Source organism: Ixodes scapularis, unplaced genomic scaffold, assembly GCF_016920785.2.
Source record: "Ixodes scapularis isolate PalLabHiFi unplaced genomic scaffold, ASM1692078v2 PGA_scaffold8__174_contigs__length_109621045, whole genome shotgun sequence".
Taxonomy (NCBI): domain Eukaryota; kingdom Metazoa; phylum Arthropoda; class Arachnida; order Ixodida; family Ixodidae; genus Ixodes; species Ixodes scapularis.
Genome location: NW_024609883.1, coordinates 73,212,017 through 73,235,315, shown reverse-complemented (window position 1 = coordinate 73,235,315; position 23,299 = coordinate 73,212,017). Strand labels below are relative to the sequence as shown.

Genomic DNA, 23,299 nt, shown 5'->3' with positions numbered 1-23,299 from the left:
ACAAAGCGGAAGATTTTATTTAATACTATCATATTATATTGCAACATTATTTTGTGCACTTTGTAGAATTTAGTGAATTTAAAATCACAAAAAGTTGAAACACTCATCAACGTGATCTGGCAACCATGGCAACGCTCCGAATCTTTCCGAACTTTTCCGAATCGCTTGAGATACGGCCATTCGCGCCATTCGGCTGATTCGGTCATTCGGCTCCGAGGCATCCGAGGCGTCCGAGCCGCCGAATCTCGATATCTGCGTTGGGCCGCAGGAACCAGGCACCTCTGCCTCTGCTACCTCTGCCAGGCACTGCAGCTGACTGCAGTGCAAAGTGCTGCAGTGTACAAACAGTACAGAGCTCGGATGGGTCGAAAGCAGGCTCCCTATGGCAAGCGAAAGCGTCGGAAGGTTTGGACACGGCCACTCGGTTGGAAGTCCCAGATTGAGAATACTTGTAAGCGACCGTCGGTATGTCCCGTGGCAGCGGTGGTCGGACACAGTGAATGGGTCCGAGCACGGCGTCACGCGACAAACCCAGTGATTGAACATGTGTGCGCGCCGAACGATGACATGCGCTCGTGTCCAGTTCATTCAGGTACTCAATCTCGGCCTGATCTGGGTAATTTTGGCGTCTCAAGGTTCTAACGGTACTAATGCGCCAGAACCAAAAGTGGGGCGTACAGTCGCGGCCCTTAGCGCGGCCGTTCAGGACTAGGGAAATGGTCTTGAACTGAGAAATGGTATCTTGGTGCTCTATAATAATCACATGTCGTTAGTATATGTTCTGCTTGCTAAGCCAAATAAATATTTGCAACTTGTGAGAATATGTTTGCGTGACGATTTACCGGAATTCGCTCTCCTGACGGATGTTAGCGAATCTTTACGTCCGTGGCTATGAAAATTCGGAGGTCGCTTCGTTAGCGAGCGCAGTTTCCGCGTGCAGGCGATATGAATTCGTGTTTCGGGCGGGAATATTCACTGGCGACCATACCTGAGTCTTTTACTGCTTATGGCAAACTTCCACAGTGTGTTTGCATCATGCACTTTTAAGGTTGGGGGTCCTTACTAGCATATAAGTGGGAACCTGTTCTAAGCTTGCGCAGTGAACAGTAAACTCAAATATGGTGTCCGATGAATATATTCAATGGACACCATATTTGAGTGCACTGTTCACTAGGCATTCTCAGAACAAGCTCACACTCTAGGTTCCCAAGACTGGCAATCTCAATGGTGCGCAATGCATGTTGCAACAACCTCGTGGAAGCTCGCTGTCAGCACGCGCTGAGCAGCTATGCACTCAGCTACCACTGACAGTCAATACCCCCTACAATAAACATGTCTGTCTGATAGCAGCAAACAAAAAAAAGAGAAAACAGTGTACAAATGACGGACCTCGTCGGCTTGCCACCTGCTCATCCAACTTCACTGCTCACTTCTAGGCCGCAATCGGCCATCGGAGACCTCTACCGACATACGGAAGCACACCCTAACAGATGCTGTCCACCCAGGTACTGTAAAGAATGTGAGGCCATACAAATCAGTGATCCACCTTTTCAATCCAGTTTCCTGATTACCCATGTTCATCTTGTCAATGCTTACCTAGATCAGCCGGCTGCCCAGAGACATGCCCCTGCACTGGATTGTGGCAGTGGCGTCAACCTCTTCGGTGGGGACGTCCCTACTGCCGGCAGCCCAGGTACTGTTAAGTTCCATGCTAATGCTGTCGGTGCACGACCGCTCACCCCATGGCGCTGCATGTCCATCAGCGCGCCATTAACACAGAGCGTCCAAGTTAGCCAGGGGAGCACGCATGCTGATTGGCGACGAAAAGTGCACAGCAGACGAAAAAGGGAGCAGACGAGCGGCTTGTGTGCTTTTGCATTCACAACTCATAAGAAGTGCTTAGGTGTACCTTGGTTGTTTTTTTTTAAACTGGTATGCTTTGCCCCTTGTGGTAATTGGGGGTGCATCAGTCATTTTGGGAAATGGTGGCGAATATTGGATAAAGTCAAGTAGTCGCAGAGTAGTTATTTTCAGAAGTGGCCCCGAATTTAGAAGTTTCTTTGACTTTTTAATTTGGCGCTCCTTGCATTGGCTTGCACCCATGAGGCTTAAACATACTAGGAGAGAGCATAGCGTCAGCCCCGTAGCTTCTGCAGGCAATCCTCTCATGGAGGAGTGTCCTCTCCCAATATTTTTAACCTCCCGCGCTGATTGAGCGAGATTTTGAAAGTCTACAGGAAAGCCGCCCCACGTAATGACAATTCCCCGCAAGATTTAGTGGGGAATTGAATTGGTGTTGGAGGTCAGGTGACGTATATTTCCCGCTAAATTTAGCAGGAAATTGATTTGGTGTTGAGGTCACGTGACATCAACCTTCCCGCTAAATTGAGCACGGTGACACCGACGCCATAAACACGGAAACGAGAGCCTAAGAGCTGTGCTCTAGAGACGCCTTTATCAAAGGACTGAAGAACTCCGCTTCATTTTTGTTTTTGAAAAGAACAATGAGTCCTCTTCAGTATCACCTAGGAAGACCACATGTCAAATATTACGACGTTCTGTCTAAATGTTTCTTAAATGGTCTGGCAAACTTTGCAACTCTTCAAGTCGCCGAAATCAGCTGACTCGAGCGGGCGAATTAAGGCGTAATCAACAGCACAGTCAAGGCTACATCATGGGCGTAGCAAACATTCTGCTAAATGTCATCACCATTGCCCCCTTTGGCTTGTTTTTACTTCTCCGGGCAAGTGTAACGGGTGATGTCAGCAACGTTTCCTTTTGGCGCGCCTGTGCAGCGTGCTTCTTGGGAGCCTTCCGGCTGCCCCGTGTGGTCCTGCCATCTTTCGCGTCACAGCTGTCGTCATCGTCTCACCGTTTGTGATTATTAGGGAACTGTAGTAGACCGTTTCTGCAGCCCGTTAAGCACTCGCATAGCGCTCCGTAGTCTGCCACAATACTTTAACCTATTGCAGACAAGGCTGGCGGCGCACATGCGCAGCTGCGGCTTTTACTTTACGGATATTGTGGCGGAAGAAAAAAACAATCTACTAAAACTTCCTATTGTCTCTCGGAGTTTCGTCCACACTACGGATGCTACATGCGTACACTTGTGCCGCAGCTATTCAGATGTCGTCGAATGTCGTAGACACCAAAACGTGATGAAGAGTGTGGTGCAGACGAGACTTGCGCCTGGCACACGCCCCCCCAATCCCGCCCGTCGTTGCGTAGAGGACCACGTGACATTTCGTACCACGTGATAGCCATGTTCTTCGCGGCCTGAGGCCATTGTTGCCGGACGGAGCCGAAGCTTTCGTTTCGATTTCTGCTTGTGTTTAAAATCAGATTTAATAATATATCTCCCATTTTTCGCGAAGCAAATGATGTAGTGTCTCTTTTTTAGGGCTTTTTATTAAGGAATCGCTCATTATCCAGAAATCTTCGGAATTGAGCGGAGGAGTTGCCCTTTAAGGCCCCTTGGTGTGCTTGTGTCTGTCTTGCAAGTAGCGTCCAATGTGCCAGTGCACGAGGCCCGTGTTTCGAGTGGCCCTTAAAAGCGAATGGCAGCGGAGGGCCTGCTCATGGCACACGTCTTGCTCGCTTCTGCAACAATGGTTGGCTGTACTTGAATGCATAAATTTTATCAAGGGACTTTAGAATCGTGGCTGCTGGAGCGGCGCCTATCGCCATTTCAATCAGGCTGGAGCGCGTCGCGTAGAAGCGAGCTAACAAGCAGGCCAGCAGATAAGAAAGGATGCGCGTGCGCACTGCTCTGGTCTCGGCAGCAGGCGGTGCGCCGTCAGGGAGCGCAGCGATGCAATTCGATCAGTGCTCCAGTGTTATCCAAACTTTTGCTGCCTACAGTATGTTCAAAGTGACTCTTGAAATAGCATCATTGCACTTAATGTTGCTGATGTTAAAAGTTTGACCGGCTCATATGCTTCTTCGAAGATCATGGTCGCTCCCTCACTGAAGCAACCAAAACTGGAAAGTTGTAGATGGACAAGATGTTGTTCCCGGTGCCGCGAGACACGACAAAGCGACTCCTGTGTCCATACACGATTGCACCACCGGTCAAAGGCCGCCGGACAGGAGCAAAGTCGTGCCACCTGCCTTTCTTGGATGGAGACCTTTTCACTCAAGAGGCGCACGTGGAGTCAAAAGTGCCATAACTGGCTCGCGTTTTCGTGACACACATCGATGGATGACTGCAGCGCCCCCGAGTGCTTTGTGTAACTATACTGCACGGTCTAGTAGAATCACTCCTGGGGGGATGCGTTTTGCATGTTTTTGAAGTTGTCAATACTTTTCATGACGTCAGCCTTATGCTGCTTTTGCTGGCAACAAAATGTATAGCTGGCAAGAGCCATCTTTCATGTTTAGGGATATACTTTTTCCAAAAATTCCCTCATGCAACATAGCATGTGTTGCATTATGGGACCTCTTTGGCCATGGAGTGAAGTAGGCATGTTTTAAATTTTGATTGCCCCATTGACAAAGTAGTACATCTCAGCATTGCATAAATATAAAGGCGGCGCTCGCTTGCATTGCACCCGTTCATCTTCGTGGGAGCCCAAGTTGAAATACAAACCTCCAGCGGCTGTAAAGACCTGCAGGAGGCACTCACTTGATCGAATGACGTTTTAGCAAACGCCCACGTTTCACCGAATGACACTTTAGCGAATAGTCGGACGCCGCGCAGGCTCACATTTTTTTAATGAGCCGCCGCAGACTGTTGTCGCGAAGCGGCGTAAAGCACAGCGCGGCGGATGGGTTAATGCGCGCCTCTGTTCCTAAAACGTCGATTCGCTCAAATGTCGCTGTTCGCTAAAACGTCATTCGCTCATGTGATATGGACCCAAAGACCTGCCTGGACTGCCTGCCATGCATTTCTGGCGGCCCAGCTGTCACTCCAGGGTGCAGCATGACCCTCCTGGATCACAGATCATTTAAGAAGCCCAAGACATTGAGACAATGAAACACAATGAGCAACCCAGTATACTTCTTCCTGCGTTTACGTGCGCGCAAACTCTGGTACGTCAGGAGCCCCCTAAGAAATGTGTCCTAGCATGTTTCTTGGGGCCCCCAACGAACCAGTGTTTTGTGTTTTGGGCCTTGCCTACCGTACTGGTAGGCAACACTAAAGTGTTGTAAATATAAGGAAAGTCACCCATTTGAAGATGCATGTACTTACTGTATTTGGTTGTGAATTGAGGTTGGCAAATGGAAACCAAAACTGTGACTAATGGGTTTCCGAGATGCTTTGCGCTTCACTATGCCTCTAGGAACGCTTCGATTTTGCGAGGGGCCTATTCGACGACTGAAATGACACGGTTCAGCCATTCAGGGAGTGGAAATGGTCCCAGTGTCTTAATTCATAAAAGTTAAAAGGGATGGAATTATTGGAAACTAAAATTCCACGTAATGGAGTTAGAATAAAATGGCAATGCTTATTCCACAACACGGGTATATATTATGGTTTAGTGACTAGTACACCCTTCTTGCAAATACCGAGCGCTCGTAGATTTGGAACTCCTAGTTCACAGTCTCAGTGGTGGAGCGGGCGAGCGACGGCTCTTGAGCGCACGCAACACAGCAGAAGGAAGAGGTCTGGTCACTGGCATTTCCGCCGCACGGCGGCATGTCTGCCATGGTCGCTGCAGTGCTGCAGCCTGCTACGGCGCTGTTCCGGCAGTTCTGTCCACCACCCCCCACTTCGATGCCTCGCCAGCTTCGCTCGCGTACAGCACGAAAGTCGCTTTGCTGGACCAGCATAGCTCGTACTTACCACCTTAGCTAATCAATGTACACTTGCCACAGAATAATAAGTATGTTTATTTTTTTTCAATGTCTGTATTTTTTCGTGTAACATGGGTGCTCCCCCTTACGTGGACCGTTAAAGGGATACTCCGGCAATTTCTTCATATTCTCCGATTTGCCTGAAAACTTACTAAACACTCCAACCAACATCACTGAAATAGTATCCCAAATATTAAGACAAAATATTTTTTTTTTTTGCCAAGTCATTGGATTTACAATCTTGGTCCTTGCCATACTTTTTCAAACTGAAAGCCTACTGGCAACAATGAAAAAGTGACGCCAGCGGAAGGCATGAATTCTCTCTTTCGACTGCAGATTTTGTTTCCAACTAATCACAGGCAGCTTTATGGTGTCAAATGAATGCTTTGAAACCTTGCTCCAGTACTTGTGCACCAGCACGGAAGAAATGCTTGGCATAGTCCATATTTTAGACCGCTTGCTCGACTGGCGAGCCTGCCCCTGCCTTCCACTGACGTCACGGCACTGAAAAGTAGGGGTATATTTGAATGTTGGTTTTTGCAACATTTTCATTCCCCAATTTTACAATAACTATTATAAATTTCAGGAAACTATATAGCATACTGGATAGGGTAAACGCCAAGGATTCAGAAAATATACGGTAGTTAGTTGGGGTACCTAAAAAAAATCCCCAGAGTACCCCTTTAAAGGAGCTGTGCAACAATTTCAATGCTTTGCTTAAATACTTTGGGAGTTGGTGTCTCGACTTTTCTGAAGTAAAGAGCAAAAAACCGCTTTTTGCCTGCATGTCCTAGTTTTTACTTTAAAAATGGACAAAGGTTGAGGTTTTTGGCACCTCTCAACTCTTTCACCATCTTCCGAGTCATTTGCGCTGTGACGTCAATGGGGGTCCCGAGGGGGTTCCGGTGAAGCTCTCTCTCGCAAGCCATCAGTGAGCAGCGAGGACTCATCCACTCGCGACCGCGTGACAGCGTGCTGGCACCGTGCGAACAATATGGTGAAAGGAGGAAAGTCTCATCCGGGTCCGGCCATCCCCGTCCGGCACTGCCCTCATTTCCTTCCGGCTTCTGGCGGCCGTTCGCGGTAGCAGATAGAGCCGACGGTTTTGTGGATCTAGTATAGATGGCGCCACTATAACTCCATATATAAAAGTTTTGTCGATGATACCAGGCTTTTGACGCATTTATATTTATGTTGGAAGGACAAGATTTATAGAAAAGTTACCTTTTATCGAGCAGGTATTTGCACAACTTGCTGTCTTTCTATAAAACCCCCATTGACGTCATGTCGCGTAATTCTCATGGCCGCCGCTCGTGGCTGCAGGTCGGGGAATATTGTAATTTTTGCCTCGCGATTACACGGCAGAATTGCAACATTTCGAAGGAAGGAGGTGTGTTTTCGGTCCTTTGTGACAAGATAAACAATTCAGAAGTAGACGATGCCAATTCTTTCAATGTTAAAGGAGCCCTGCAATCATATTTAAGCGTCTACCTTCTTTGCAGTTTCCACGTCTCTTGGGGTTCGGGCAAGCCAGCGGGCACGAAGAGAGTAACTAAATATCAGTGCGTCATATTTTAACCAGACGGCACGGAAACCTCCTCCACCGACGAGGGCGACCCGCGGTACCGAAAGCGCGCAAAATGTGACATCTTTGGTCCTGGGCTTACTACTGGTCAGAGTCGCTGAAAGCTTCTTTTTAGTCGAAATACAAAATATAAGTGGCGCGAACCGTTTCAATTATTTATAAAAGTAGTTTTTGTTCAGTATTTTAGGTCAAAAAAGAAACGAATGCAGTTCATAAAGTGCGGAAACAAGAAATGACCCGTCGACATACCCGCCACCAAGTGGTGGAAAAGGCAGCGCATACTAGAAAGGAGTAGTGGGATCAGGCGCCGACATGGAAAAGTCCCAGATGCACGCGGCGGCGCTGCAGTCGTATGGGCAGGAGGATCCGACCGGCTCCGAGCGTTCCGAAGGCCTTCGGCGAGAAGCTTTGTCTTGCGGTTTGGCCGTTTCACGGTATGGCAGCGCAAAGTAGCTCCCATTCTGAACTGATCTTTACCCCGTGTTTGCTGTCGTTTGTGGCCAATGAAGTGTCACGCCGAAGTAGTATTTAATCGCGCAGCAAATGCAATGAGAGCTGCTCTGGCTGCCCGCTGCATACAGCCTATCCAGGACATGCTTTAGTGGCGCCCTCTCGCGCCGTCGACAAGGAGTGCGGCAGCCGTGAGCGCTCGATGAGCTCACTACTTCTCCTCTAGTTCACGGCCACTCTCAAGCAACCAAGGACATCATTAGGGAGGTTGTTTTTTGCTTGTTTTTGTAATTTTAATTTGCCTATAACTTCTAAAATAAAGGGAATTTCGAGAAAAGAAAAGTTTCACTAAGTTACTACGTTCAGTGCGCTCAGGTTCGGTGCAAATTAAAAATTAGTAAAAAATTCATTGCAGGGCCCCTTTAAAATCGTTGCACAGCTCCTTTAAAGGGACACTGACAGGGTATTCATGCTCCCCAAGCACACCCAGAACACGATTTACGGCTCGAAATTTGTTTTCTTTTCGCTTGAAAACCGTTGATTGAAAACTGGCCGTTTTGAGTCGCGCTCACTCTTTTCTGTGGTCACGAGCTGTTTTCTATGGTTTAGACCAGTCGTCCCAAACTCATTTGAGAGTGGGGGCCAGATAGCCGACACCGGAAAGGTCGAGGACCAACGTAAGACGAGGGTGGACAGGGGGCAGTCAAAAGATGTTTTTATTTAAAGAGACGAGACCTCGTGCACCGTGCTTTTTTGTAAACTCGCAGTTTTCTCCAGTGACATCTTTAGATTTCAGTTGTTTATATGACTACTTTGGCCCCTGACCTGATGTGATAACAAGGATTAAAATGACACCAGCCCGCCAACCTGCTGGCATTTTTAATAGCACAAAAGACCAATTACACTGTCATTCCTGTTGTTCAGTTCGCTCAGGAAGTAATCAAGCTACACATGTCTTTAAAAAGCAGTCAGTTATTTTGACAGTTCTTGCTTCTCTAAATTCTTTTTAATACAACACTTTGAACAAATACCTGTCTTTTTATTACGTGGGGATATTTTTTTTGACGTGAGAATCCTGAGCTCATAGTTTTCCTGGCTATTTGCTCCTGCTGATTGAGAGTTTGCGCAGTTGATATGCATCCTTCAATGAATAGCTCGCATTTGCAGCCTAGTAGCGGAATTTTTGAATATTACAAAAAGCTGGGAAGCAAAAAATAAATTGAAACAAAGGGCAAAGGAACGGAGATAGGTATAAACTATGGAAACGTTAAAAGAACAGAACTACTTTTCGAGCGAAAATGGTTCGACGAGATGAGATCACTCTGGCGCCTGCCATTGCTAGTGCTCGAGACATGGGAACTGGGACACGTAGCTGGTCGCCTGCGGGCCTCATCACAGCAAGTTGCGGGCCGAGTGCTTGAGACCGCTGGTTTAGACACAACCACCAAAGATGATCAAAGTCGTGGGTCATCGAAGGCGCACACTCAGTACTAAAAATAGAATGAAAATAAGACACCCATTTTTGGTGGTTTCCAAAACGTTGCAAATACGTTGATTATTGAAAAAAAAAAAAAAAAAAAGAGAGAGGTGCACGGCCACGTGACTTCCAGTAACTTTCTCCTCCTCTATACAGCAAAACCCGTTCAGAACGAACCTACGTACAGCGAATTATTGTCGATATCGAGCTCACGGAAATTTTAAATAAAAATACATGTAAAAAGTACTTTTTATAACGAACAACAGATTGGCTATATCTAACTTTTTCCCCCGGGAAGGCTTCTAAAAACGCGCAAACAATCGTCTTCTAGTCTGTCCTCCCCCCCCCAACCCCCACACACACACACCAAAAAAAAATGCAGGAAAGAAAAAAAAAATCCAAAAACACGAGCCGCGAACAAAATTCAGCGAGAAGTGATTCAAAAGGAGAGAAAGCTAAAAAAAACACTCTGCATGCACGTACAGAAAAAAACCCTTTTCATCCCAAAGCGGTTGCCCACGAAGAGAAACGATTTAGAAGGGAACATAAGCTAAAATAACAAAATCTGCACTAATGCAAAAAAAAATTGCGCGGTTTTATTAGGTGTAGGCGAAGAGGTGGGAAAGAAAGAGAAGCTCTCGTCTACAACGGATGCATCGTGGAAGTTTGTTGTAAATGGTTTTTGCTATATCGAATTACTTGCTATATCGAACTGACCGTAGCGTTTCCTGCTGTTCGCTATAAACCGGTTCGACTGTATTTCTTCCTCCTTCCTAGTTAAGTTTTGGTTTTGAGGAGTTTTTTTGATTTCATTAAAAGTATAATGTGACGCTGTAGCAAAATATTGATTGGGTAGTCTTCCGACACCATAATAAATTGCCTGACAAAAAATAAAAAGCAGTCTTTGGGCGGTGTCAATGTCATTTCAAAGGGATTGTCCGATCGAGACCGGAAGTACTTAAGCTTTTGCACTCGTTACGTAGAGGGAGCCTTGATATAGGCAAACATCATTTTTATTTTGTTATACAATCTCCCCTTATTCATTTTAACCTTTCATGAGCGTATGTACGAAACTGCACCCCGAATTTCGGCTGTGTTAATGGCTGACATCCATAGCTGCTGCATGACGTCACAAAACCTAAAGGTTTGTCAGATGGTCGGGATAACAAGCGTTGGTCGATGGATGTCTTGTATTTTGTTTCAAATTATATAGTCTCCTTGGCTGTACCCTACTGAAATGCGTTTCTTTTAATGCAGTTCCCAAGCGTGTGCAAAAAAAGTTGCACCTTTTAGCAGGTTATTTTATTACTTGAAAACAGCCATAAGCTTCGGGCAGACGTATGGCGTTTCGCGCAAATACAACTACGACGGCCACTGATGAAACTAGGAGCGCTTGCAAAGCGCTCCTAGTTCCATCAGTGGCCGTCGTAGTTGTATTTTATCCCCCTAGCTTCGCTCCACTTTATTTGGAGAATATATGGATTATAATCTTAGTTCCTAGCTTGCGCCAGACCTCGTCGGAACTGCCAAGGGTTGGCCATGCAACTGCTCTCCCCTCTCGACATCGACTGCCAAACCGGCGTATCCGGCTTTGGCGAGGAACCCGACCGACGCAAAACGGCTTCGTGCAAGCTATTTTGCATCAGTTGGGTTCTGCTTTCTCATCTTGTGTGAATAAAAAAACGCAGAATTTTCTCGCAGCACTTGTTCAAAGTCAGTTGAATACTGTTGAAAAATGTCTTCGAAACGACCTGCATTGGTACATTTCTGGAAACATACTGTAAAACAGTATCTCAGTGTATGCATACCTGCTCATGTAGTGCACTAAAAATACCATTCCTCGTCCAAAGTGCCCTATTACCGTCAACGCTGATGAACGTTCAGCAGTGCGAGAAACATCAGAAACATTTGTGTCTGCAGAAAGCGACTCTCGGAGCAAGCTCCTGGTCTGTTTATGGCTGATCATTGTTTTTGTTTTCCTTGTCCCGATGCACACAACCTTGTCTTTATGTTTGCAGGCGACAAATGGACCTTCCCACCAAAAGTCGCCAAGGGCCTCCAGTTCAAGTGCAGTTTCTGCTACTACATCACCAAGAACAAGCATGGAATGGTCAGCCACCTAATTCACCATGCGGAGGGACAACGGCTCGAGTGCCGGCACTGTCCCCAGCTTCCTTCAGGTTTGGAACTTCTACCACAACGATCCGGATTTTAAGCCATTCACAAGTGCCAACAATGCAAACACATTTGGCTTAAAAAAAAAAAAAAACTTGCACAAAAAAAAAAAAAAACAAGAAAAAAAAAAATTTCAAGTATAAGGAGTGTTGCAGACTCGAACGGGGTACCCCTCCGACCACCCGCACGGACCGCACCGCACCGTCAATGCAAACAGGACATCAGCACTTTTTTGTGTTTTCATGTGGAAATGGTATTGTGTTACTTCCGTTCCAGTTTCTAAATTTGTCAGGTACATTCCCCTGCACTGACACTAGTCGCAACGTCTTTTTTTTACCTTTCTGAAAATAGTGAGACTGTGCGTTCATAGCTTTGATAGGCGCCGAAGATGCGCGAGAGCGGAAATTCCGAAAGCTTTGGATATGATGTCACGCTTAGGGAAAAAGGGGGTCAGCGGTACTTTGGTAATGATTTTCTGCAGCCTTCGTACACCAAATTGAAAAATAATCGATACTTGTGATCCTGGAGGCAAAGTGAAGATGATTTAAGTGTTTTTCTTCAAATACAGAACCGCTTCAGTTTCCTTTTAATTGGAGCATTACTTTGCTGAACCACGCCCGTAGGCATGTGGGCAAGAAACCTTGTACTACTATATATCAATTAGGTCCCAAACCTTGCTGCAGAAACTGAGATGGCTTTCCACATCTGCTTCCAGGGCAAAAAAAGTTAAAATTATGAGCACTGTCCCAAAGCTATCGGGGATCTCAAACTCATTTTAGTGTAGTTGCCAGATTGCCCATTTTGGAAAGTTCTAGAACCAACGTAAGGCTGGAAGTTAAAAGATCTAGAGAGGAGTTCGCATTCTGCTTTTTGTGAACTCCCAGTTTTGCCAGCGATATCTTTCGCTTTAACTTATCTGAGGACTACTTTGGGCCTTTACTTGATGTTATAGCCAGAATGAAACTCTTTCTGCAGTGTGGCCAATTATTGCATAAGGGTGCTCTTAAATATTTTTTCTGATTTAGTAATCACATTCATCATAAATATGCCTTGTTTGTAACTAGCTCCGTCCGCCAACTGTTTCAGGAATTGCCAGAGTAAACTGAGCTGCGCTAACTTTAATTGGTGGTCAACACAGGCTGCTGTATCTCCAAAACAAAAAGCTGAGACTGTGCTACACTGCCAGATGTTTGCGTTAGACGTGTGAAAATGTTCGGCGTAGAAAAACATCAGAGTAGTTCGGTGGTCGGAGGTTTGCACAAACTACTCGTTACAGCAACGAAGCGTACTTTGCGTTTGCAGCCATCTTCATCAATTTTAGCACAGAATCTGTTAAATTGCTGGCTCCTAGTAGTTTCCTTTAATACGCTTCCTGTAATGCTCCTACAACGAAAAACATTGAATTAAAATTGATTGCATGCGAGCCCTGCGTCAGCGTTTTGCTAGAATTCGCGTCCTCAACGATTAAACGCAAGTCCCGGCAGAATGCTAGTGCAGCACTTAATGTCCAATCTGCACTGTGCTGGCCTCTGGTAAGTAAAATAGAGAGGCCAGCATAACAGCCTTGTTGTCTTGGAGGCGTTAAATAATAGTGTTCACACATGTGGTGGGGGAGCTTTCGGGAGGAGAGGGAAGAGTGCCCGCACTTGCTTCAGAGGAAACAAGAATTTACGAACTTGACGCAACCCTTGGCGAAGGTTTCATTCAGAGGTGCCATGCATAACAATTTTTGTGGTATCGAGGCACAAAATGCTTACGAAGTTTATCTGTACAGTAACTCCGCAAAGTGACACAATGCATTCTGTGTTACCACCGCCTTGCCCGCTATAGTGGGAAAATATGGCACATTGTTTTCCTTTCTCTTTCATAATACACACGGGGATGTCTATTTCCGTAGGTTGGAGAAGTGCCTGCTCGAAGGACGTCTGCTGCCTACTGGAAACCACAACCAACAATCTCTTCAAATGCTGTTTGTGCACCCACTTAGCTGGCGATCAGCGTGAAATGCTCAATCACCTCTTCCTTCGTTGTGATGAACGACTTAAGTGCCAGCAATGTTCAAAATCCTTTTCCAAAGCAGAAGACTTAAGGTAGTACCACACAGAGGTTCACAAGCCAGAAAGAACTTGCAAGTATCAACTGTGGTAACAGCCTTTCAGAAACATGGTCATCTGGTAAATAACATTCCCACCAACGAAGGTAAAAAACCTTTCAAATGCCAGGAATGCCCCAAAGCGTTTGCTCAAAGTGATATTGTACAGCCACATGCAAACCCACACCGGTGAGCAGCCTTTTCAAGGCCAGGAATGTCCCAGAGCATTTTCTCGTCTAAGTAAGATGAGTTGCGACTTTCGAAGCAACAGAGATGAGAAGCCCTACAGATGCCAACTGTGTCCCCAAGCCTTTGCTCGTAGTGGAGGCAGCACATTCAGACGCACACCGGTGAGAGACCTTGCGAATGTGAGCAATGTCCCCTGAACCTATTTACCAGAGTGGGAATCTGACAGAGCACATTCGAATTTACACAGGTGAGAGACCCAACAAATGCAAGCAGTGTTCACAAATCTTTACTGATGGTGGTGCACTAAAGCAGCATATTCGAAGGCACACAGGTGAAAGACCTTGCATATGTAAGTGCTGTCCTCAATGATTTAGCGCACTTGGCACCCTGACATAGCACATTTGAACACACACAGGCAAGAGACCCTACAAATGTGAGCAAAGTCCCCAAGCCTTTAGTCACCGTGATTTGCTGACCCGCCATATTCGAATGCACACTGGCGTGAGACCGTACAAATGCGAGCAACATTACAAAACCTTTACTCAAAAGGACACCGTGACATGTCACATTTGAAAGCACACAGGGGAGAAAACTGTGAGCACCGTCCTGAAGTCTTCACTTGAGCGAGAAGCTGACGGGGTACATTTGAATGAACACAGGTGAGAGATCTTGTAAATCTGAGCAATGTCCCAGGGTGCACGTGAGAACCTGTGTAGCACATTCAGATGCGTTCTGTAGAAATGCCGTGTCCTATATATGGTTTGGGTGAACAAGCCTGAGCAGAGCGATGTGTTTTTTGTTGAAAAAAGAAAGCAGACCGTGAATAGTTTTTACAGATATCAGCAGTCAGTTTTCCTGTTGTCAGCCACAGACGTCCTGACAAGGGCTCACCTGTGTGAGCAGTTCAAACAAACTTTTTTTTTTTTTGCAGTGTTTTTTTTTTTTTTTAGACATGTGAAGGTGCATGACGAGCAGAGGTATAATTTTAGCAGCTTGGTTGTCTCTCCTCGAAATGGTCCAAATAGCAAATGCCCTTCACTGACTTAAGTCTGATCCATATCAAGGTTATTCATCTGAAGGAACTGGGCCTTGTTGGCTTCTGTTATATCCAGGCTTTTCTCATTTGTGTGGAAGGAACTGTTACATATAATAAATGTTCATACAAACTCAGTATTTCCTTTTTCTTGTCGTTTTTCATGGACTGGCTTCAGATCTTGAATCTGTGAAAATAGGTTAAAAGAAGGTTTTTTGACGGTGATACACCTTTTACAGATTGCAAAAAGAAAAAAAAAAAAAAATTATATTTTTTAATAATTATTGAAAATATAGAATAACAGCAGCAATCATTGTTGCAAAAGGTGAAAACTGACAATCTCTTTAAGCAAGATATGAAAAGTTTCATTTAGAAATTCCCCGCTAAACTTAGCGGGAAAATTCTTTTTGCTAGATTTAGTAGAAAAAATTATCCGCTAAATTTAGCGGAAAAGTTTCCCCACTAAATAGACCCTTTCCGAAATTCAGTGCCATCTGGTGGCTGAAATGGCGGTTTAACTTTTGCCATACGAATGGCGGCAATGAACCCGTAGCCTGCAGTATTTTATCGGGCACCGTCACTTTTGCATGTCAACGGCAGACGCCTTGATAAAGTTCTATAAGTCAAGGGGTTTCGAAGTCGATTTTGTGCCACTAACAGGTTCACTGGGCCCGAATTAGAGGAATGAACGCTTACGCAGCGCTTGCATTCAATTCCGGCTTCACTACGTGCCTCGAATCCTCAGCTTAGGAGTATCTTCAACATGTTCCTTCATCAGTAAATAGAAAGCCGCCATTGGTATGGCACATATGCCATTTTTCAGATGATGATGATAGTGATCAAAGTGGCCAGACTGAATTTCGGAAAGGGTCTATTTAATGAAAAAATTTCCTGCTAAATTTAGCGGAAAAAATTTTCCCACTAAATATAGCAGGGAAAATGTTCCGGTAAATTTAGCAGTAATTTTTTCCCCCTAAATTTAGCAGGGAAATTTTCTGCTAAATTTAGCATAGAATTTTTTCCGTTAAATTTAGCGGGGAAATTTACGCATCATGCAACACACGGTGACGTAACTCGCGACATCACGTGTGACGTCATTATGGGAAATGTCCCATAATTCAACGCGCGGTTACGCCGATTGTGACGCTGCTCAAGCCGGAAACAAGCGCCTAAAAGCTGCTAGAAATATATATATATAAAGAAAAGGTTATCATGACCTTTTACTCTTTTTTCGTTGAGATCAGGACGGAAGTCTGTCACGATGTTGATATAGCGAGATTTATCACTCTCCGTGCGTGCCGCCGCTATGGCTGTACCGTCTTGCACAATCGGCGCCACCTGTGGTCGGTTCAAGAACTAATGGTATGTTCGCACGTGGAAGCGGCGGCTCGCGGCTTGCGCACTTTTGCATCTCAACAGATGACATTGTAAAGGCCCGTTCACACTCTTGCGACCTCTTACGAGAGGGCACACTGGCGCCATCTATTGGGTAGTAGTGGAAACTTGGCGGTCAGGCATTATTTCTATTTCTCTCGCGCATTATCCTTTCTATCTTGGCTCGAAAAACTTTTGTGAACGTTATAAATGAGCCTTATAGGTATTACGCACATTTGACCTCGGAAGTCTTGTGGGTCTAGTACATTGTACCGTGAGTGATATTTTGTGCTTGATTGAAGTTGTTTGACGAAGCGGGTTCTTGAAACCTGACGTGAACGGTAGCCCCATCTTTGAGGACCGGGCGAAAGTTCTACGAAAGCGCAGCACTGGGGGAAAGCAGCGCAGCTCGCATCGAATGCAGACGCCATGCCGGCGTCTGCTTTCGATGTTTCTTTTGATGCGACTTTCGATCCGTGCTGTGCTGCTTTTCCCCGGTACTGCGATTTCGTGAAACTTTCACCGGGTCCTCTAAGATCGAGCTACCGTTCACACCGGGTTTCAATCATATGTTTCGTCGAACAATTCAGTCAAGAACGAAATATCGCCCACGGCTAATTTTATGGCAGCCTGCCACCACAACTGCCACAACGCTGTCTGCCATGGATGGATGATAGTGGCTGCACCAGCTGCACATTGGCTAGAGGTAATATAACTCTACCAAAAAGATGGCCGCCAGTGACCGCATTCACAGAGCAGGCAAAAACGATCTAGCAAATAGAGATGGAGATCAGTGGTTTATACTATTATCCAGTGCTTTAAGTGTGTTACCTTGTTCTAAAATGACAGTGTAAATTATTTTTCTTTGTCATGCAAATGACTGAATGTGGAAAATGCTGCATCTGTTTAGATTCCTTGGAAGACGCCGACGACAAGTAGCGGGCTGTCAACTGCTGGACTCCAGGTAAGCAAGCAGCAGTGTTGCCAGACGGAGAAAAAAATGTAAGCAGATTCATCCCCAAAAAGTCAGTAGATTTGCTCAAAAATCAGTAAATTCTACGAAATCTGTGTTTTGCCATGTCTTCCTATTGCCATCAAACCACACTTCGAAGAAATAATATAGAGTAATTGATTTGTGTGGCGATTTCGAGGATTATTCTTTGAAATCGGGACTGAGCCACTTTTGGAATCAACAGATGAGGGCGACAGTGCGACATACACCTGTCGCTATTTTCGAAACCAAACCAAAACAAGATGTTCCAGCAAGTGCGCGCGTACATGTCCAATGGAAGTCCTCTGCAAGCTGCCAAAACCTGCGCCTCCTTCCCTTCAGAGCGCGGCGACGTCGCAAGATCAACGAGCAGGCTAGGATAATCACATTCACGCTGATCACCAGGTCATTATGAACTCCTACCGTCTAGACAGCGAGTGCGGAACGGAAGAATCTAACGAAGAGCAGACGACGAAAGAGCGGGAAAACCGACGGGAGGCGCGATCGCGGGATCCAGTGCTGTCACGTGACGCCTGCAAAACGGAGGCCAATGTGGACTCCTCGCGTTAATGGTACGTTTACACCTGAGAAGAAATCCGCTGCCGCGGGAGCGGATCCGCTCCCGGCGGCGGCGGCGACGAGCGGGTTGCGTTTACATCTGTTTCCTTCGAGCAGTGGCGGCAGCGCCGGCTGCGGCAGCGGTTCCCGCAATGTCTCGTCAAATATGACGAGAAGGCGCGAGAGTTCCCGCCTCGGCTCTCTCTCTCCCGGGCTTTGCTGCTCCCGGAAGAACGCGTACTCGTGACGTAGGCAGCGTCGCGCCGCGCAAGAATGTCATATCCGGTCAGCGAAACGCCTGGTTCGGCGGCAGAAATAGATCCCGGACCTAAACGGCTCGCCGCCGCGTTTTCCGCCCAGCGTTTCGCCCCAGCGGCGAAAGCTGGGCGGATTCGCTGGCGGATCCGCAAGTGTAAACGTACCATAAGACGCCGGACGGCGGTGCCGCCCGGCGGCGCCGTTCACGTGAAGGTCGGGTGCGTCTAGTCATCGTGGAGGGCGCCGTCGGCGTGAAGCGCGTGTAACCGGAGGATCTGCGCGGCGCAAAGCGAGTTGCGCTGAAATCGACGTCAATCAATCCTTACTGGGCTGTGGAAGGTTTCTGACGCAACTCTGTCGGCGCGGAGCACTGTTGAGGCTACGCGTCGTCTGCTACTGGCTTATTTCTTTTTCGCCTGACTGAAAGTTTGCGTTCAAACGTGGAGGAACTTAATTCGTTAGCTTCTTAAGCCACCGAGGATTAACATTAATTATATCAATTTCTTGCCAGAGCCTGCCAAATAAAAGTAAAGAACCAAGATTTGGATGTCGGGTTCATGCATTCCGCCGGGCGAATTAATGAAAATGGCGGCCCTCTCCGCTCAGCTGGGAACATATGGCTGGGAACAGCCGAGAGTTCACGCGCATGCGCTCACGCCTCTCGCTCTGCGCCGTTAGTTTCAAGGAACCGCTCCGTTGGGGAAGGCATCGGGGGGAAATAGGGGGAGCAGACGACACGAAACACGTCCTTCGCTTCGAGACGCACCGAGGACCGGCTTGAGCGTTGCCATGGCATCGCGACGTCACTATCTACGCCACCTCCCATTGGCTCCTCTCTTATGCGGCGTGCGGCGCTGAGCGCAGAACCGCGCACGGAGCGGTTGGGTGTGCGGCGCCGCACGTCGTGACGTTGAAGCCGAAAACTGGTTTCCGCCGGCAACCGGCAGCGACGACCGTCGCGCCGCAGGCCTCCGAAACGCCAATGTGGTCTGCAAAGAAAAAAAAGTTTTTTTTTTTTTTTTAAATAGCCTAATTGGGACAAGCATGTCAAAAAACAATTTTTCCGCGAGAAAAAACATTTTTTACAGCAATATTTATTGCGTGAGACTCATTTTAGTTTGCGGCTATTTCGTCCGTTTTAAATCGCGCGCCACGAAGTTGTGATTATGTGACGTCAATCCCAAAAGGTTCTCATTGGCTAAGAGTTTGATTGGCAGCTTAGATCTTGGTTGTTAAACCTTTGTTATATGTTGCAATTTCCTTTTTTTTTTTTTTTTTATTCAAGTTCCCTTAAAGAGATTGTCCGGTCGAAACCGGAAGTACTTAAGTTCTTGCGCTCGTTACGTTGAGGGAGCCTTCATGTAGACAAACGTCATTTTTATTTTAAAATATGATCTACCGTTATTAATTAAACCTTTCATGAGCCCATGTACGAAACTGCACCCCGAATTTCGCCAGTGTCGATGGATGACATCCGTAGGCGCTGCGTGACGTCACAAAACGCAAAGGTTTGTCGGATGGTCGGGATAACAAGCGTTGGTCGATGGATGTCTTGCATTTTGTTTCGAATTATATAGTCTCCTAGACATTACCCTACTGAAATACGGTTATTTTAATGCAGTTCCCAAGCACGTGCAAAAAAAAGTCGCGCCTTTTAGCAGGATATTACTCGCAGACAGCCATAAGCTTCAAGCAAACGTGTGCCGTTTCGCCCAAACACAACTATGACGGACGCCGATCGAACTAGGGGCGCTTGCAAAGCAAAGGATGCAGATTTCGCCTTAATGCGGCACCTGGGTACACGAAGCGGCATCTGGGTACAGATGTCGGCGGATCCACTGGATCGGTGATGAGGCTGTGGGTCATTTCCTCAGAGGCGATGTCCACGGGTCGAAGGCAAACGGCGAACCGTTCAAATGCATGTCGTCACTTGACTTGGACGAGCTTGGTGAATCGTAGTCACGCTCCATTTTCACACGCGGGTCAACCAGAATCGGGCTGCACGCGTGCTAAATACAACTTCAGGTATCGTTTCGAGATGGCCTAGCTGTTGGTTTCGGTTTCGGCTCTTGTTTCTCCACGCCACGTTGTATGCTACATTTAATTAGTCGCAGTTTGATGACACCATTCGTGTTCCCTTAGTTTTAAAGTATAATAACGGAATCTTTTCTGTGAATATTTTTTATTCGAGTGTACTAAAAACGTTTTCTGCACGAAATGTTTTTGTCTGCATTTTTAACGGCCGCTCGGTTCCTGTCGTTTCCATAAGCGTTCGTGTCCTTCACATTCATTTAGCAATAGTAGATTCATTCCAAATCTCTGGAGTTTCGCATTTCGACGATAAGTTCGCGGCATCAGGATGATTTTGCGTCGGGAGTCACTGGCGGCAGCGCGCGGTCGGTATACCGGTCACATCGAAGACGAAGGCCTGACGATAGCGTCTTGGCCAAGACAGTTATCGACCGTAACTTTGGCGTCAAGTTAAATCGAGAATCGGCAAAAATGCCGATTCTCGGCGTTTTTCCCAGGCCCTTTAGTGGGCGTCCACAGGTACCAGCGGATAAAGCATGCAGTATTATGCTCAGCTACGGGGGCATGCGAGTGCCAACGCACTAAATCCCAGACCTCTGCAATGTGTCGGAGTCATCAATATGCATCCAAGAGCAACCAAAGGCGGGGACTATCAAGAGGGCAACACCTTTCCCGTGTCTGTAAGAATATCAACACTGTGGATCCCCACATAGCATCAAAAAGAAACAATTTACGTCAGCCAATATTTCAACACTCACCACAGGGAGCCAAACCTACACGAGTAGGTGCCCAAAACGCTTTCAGAATATCATAATCAAGCAAATTCCTACCCTTGGTTCCGCGTCTACCGCGGGTACGTTATTATCATAAATGAGAGGAAATGCAACCTCCGTATCGGCGTTATTGTTAAACATCGCAGACATTTGAGCAAGAGCTGCGAAAAATGGCACCACGAGCAGAGACGGACGAGGAGTGTCGCCTGCTATCGCCTAAGCTATAGCCGTCTGGTCTTGTTGTCTGCTTCTGCACGGACGCTGAACTGAGTCCGGAGCCGGTGCAAGATTTTGAGGAACTGGGTCTGAACTCGTTCAGAACTGGAATCAATCGAACGCGCCAATGCAGCGGTCGTGCAACTTCCATTGAATCGAATGCACCAGTTCCTGCACTGCTGAACTAGTTCAGCCAGTTCAGGCGAATCGAACAGACCTAAATTGACTGATCCGATTTGGGCGAGGAGTGGGTGGACGTAGTTTAATATTGTTGGCACAGCATCACACCTCAGCTTACAAGCCTTCTGTCCGCTTAGAGCTCAGCTCGTAGCTCTCTTCTGTGAGATGATTGCTGCATAAGCGAGATCTCGATCTGGACGGGAACCCAGTCCCTACGCACGACGACGATCCACTTTGCTCGTCACTGCACGTCTCGCGGAAAAGTGTGGAACGTCATGTCTTGGCTCGCATGTGCTGCCCGGTGGTTGTGGCACCCAACCGCGCAACAAAAATCTCACCCAACCACGAAACAAGTCGAGCACAACAACAAAAACGAAGCACGCCGAGGCGTTCACTCTCAGGCAAAGGGCAAACGACGAGACAGAAATGCTCGCTTTGTGTTTTGTGACGTCAGAACTTCAATGTTGCCAACGAAAGCAGCGTTTACGCTAGAATGAGATTGGAGCAGTATAAATTCAATTACTCACGCAGGGGGGCATATAAAATTCAGATATTGCACATACGGTGCGTCTCGGGGCAATAACAATGATAGTCAATTGTTTTCTCGAATACAAAATATCACCGGACAATCCCTTTAAAGGCCCTCGTTGAGGGCATTACATAAGGGGGGGTCATATCACGAGTATAAAACAATAACAACGACATATGCGAATACATGGGGTGCTGCAAAACAATGTGGCATAGCCACGAGCAACGGCAATACACAAATTAGTCTGGGTACATGGGGATGTAAGGGGATGAAAACATTGATACAGTCAGTAAAGCTCAAGACAAAAAAAAAAAAAGAAAAAGGCACAGTGGGATTAACAGAAATGTGCACAAAGAGCGTTGCGAAATGCGTGGGATCCGTCTGGGTCACAATAAGTGAGGGGAGGTCGTTCCAGTCTACAATAGTACGAGGGAAGAAGGAGGAGTTAAAATAGGTTGTGCTGCCTGAGACGCGGGAAACGTGACACGGGTGACTTAGCCGCGATGAAGATCGCCTGGGGGGTAGGAGGAGCGGGTCTCGGAGCGCAGGGAGGTAGTAATAAATTTTGTGAAAGAGACAGAGTCGCGCTATCTTACGGCGGACGTTTAGTAATGGAAGGTTCAGTTCGCTCTTCAGCGCGGATACACTAACCGACCAATCGTATTTCTTCAAAATAAACCTGGCAGCGCGGTTCTGGACTGCCTCGAGATGATTTAATAAGTATATGTGGTGAGGGCTCCAAATGGCCGCAGCATATTCTAATTTGGGTCGAATGTATGTCTCATAAGCCAATTTTCGCACGAATGGGGGAGCCGATTTCAGGTTCCGTCTTATGTAACCGAGGCAGCGAGACGCCTCGGCGCATATAAGTTCGATGTGAGCGTTCCAGGTAAGATCGTTAGTTAGAGTCACACCGAGGTATTTATAGGACGGGACGGCTTCGACTAAGTTATTTTCTAACTTGTACGAGAACTGAGATGCTTGCCGTTTTCGTGAAAACTGGACTAACTTGCATTTAGATTTGTTTAGCGTCATTAACCACCTGGTGTACCATGCCTGGATTTCGTCCAGGTCTCTTTGAAGTAAAAGATGGTCTTCAAAAGAAGCTATTCTTCGGTATAGGACGCAGTCGTCTGCGAAAAGGCGGATGTTAGAGGAAATTTTGCCTGGAATGTCATTAATAAAGATCAGAAAAAGTAGGGGACCAAGAACCGAGCCCTGGGGAACTCCCGAAGTAATTTCAGCGCGGGCGGATGAGGAACTATTTATTGTGGTGAATTGAGTGCGAGAGGAGAGGAAATCCTGGATCCAGGAGAGAATGAGGGTCAATTCCGAGGCATGAAAGTTTGGCAAGCAGGCGACATATTTGCGGCATATTTTTACGTTTAAAGAATAACCCATGTGATGAGAGTTATTATTCTTTACAAAAGGTTTACAAGACGGGCACTTCCGTTTGGATTCATAGAAACAAAAGCTTCGCCGTTCTTTCATGGCCGCCGAAGTCTGCTCCCGCACGTATCGCCTACCTCGACTAATCGTTTCGCCGAAGTGATCAGTGTTTCGTCGTTTCGTGCTGACCCAGGTGCTTGAGT

At 46.7% G+C, this 23,299-nt stretch overlaps 1 non-coding gene across 1 annotated transcript; it reads left to right on the top strand.

The window, feature by feature from the left end:
• Window positions 1-198: 198 nt before the first annotated feature.
• Window positions 199-14,937, top strand: LOC115332425. Its single transcript, XR_005716904.1, has 5 exons — window positions 199-451; window positions 1,437-1,505; window positions 1,601-1,693; window positions 11,327-11,488; window positions 13,381-14,937. It is a non-coding gene; the product is annotated as a zinc finger protein 85 (transcript).
• Window positions 14,938-23,299: the final 8,362 nt, after the last annotated feature.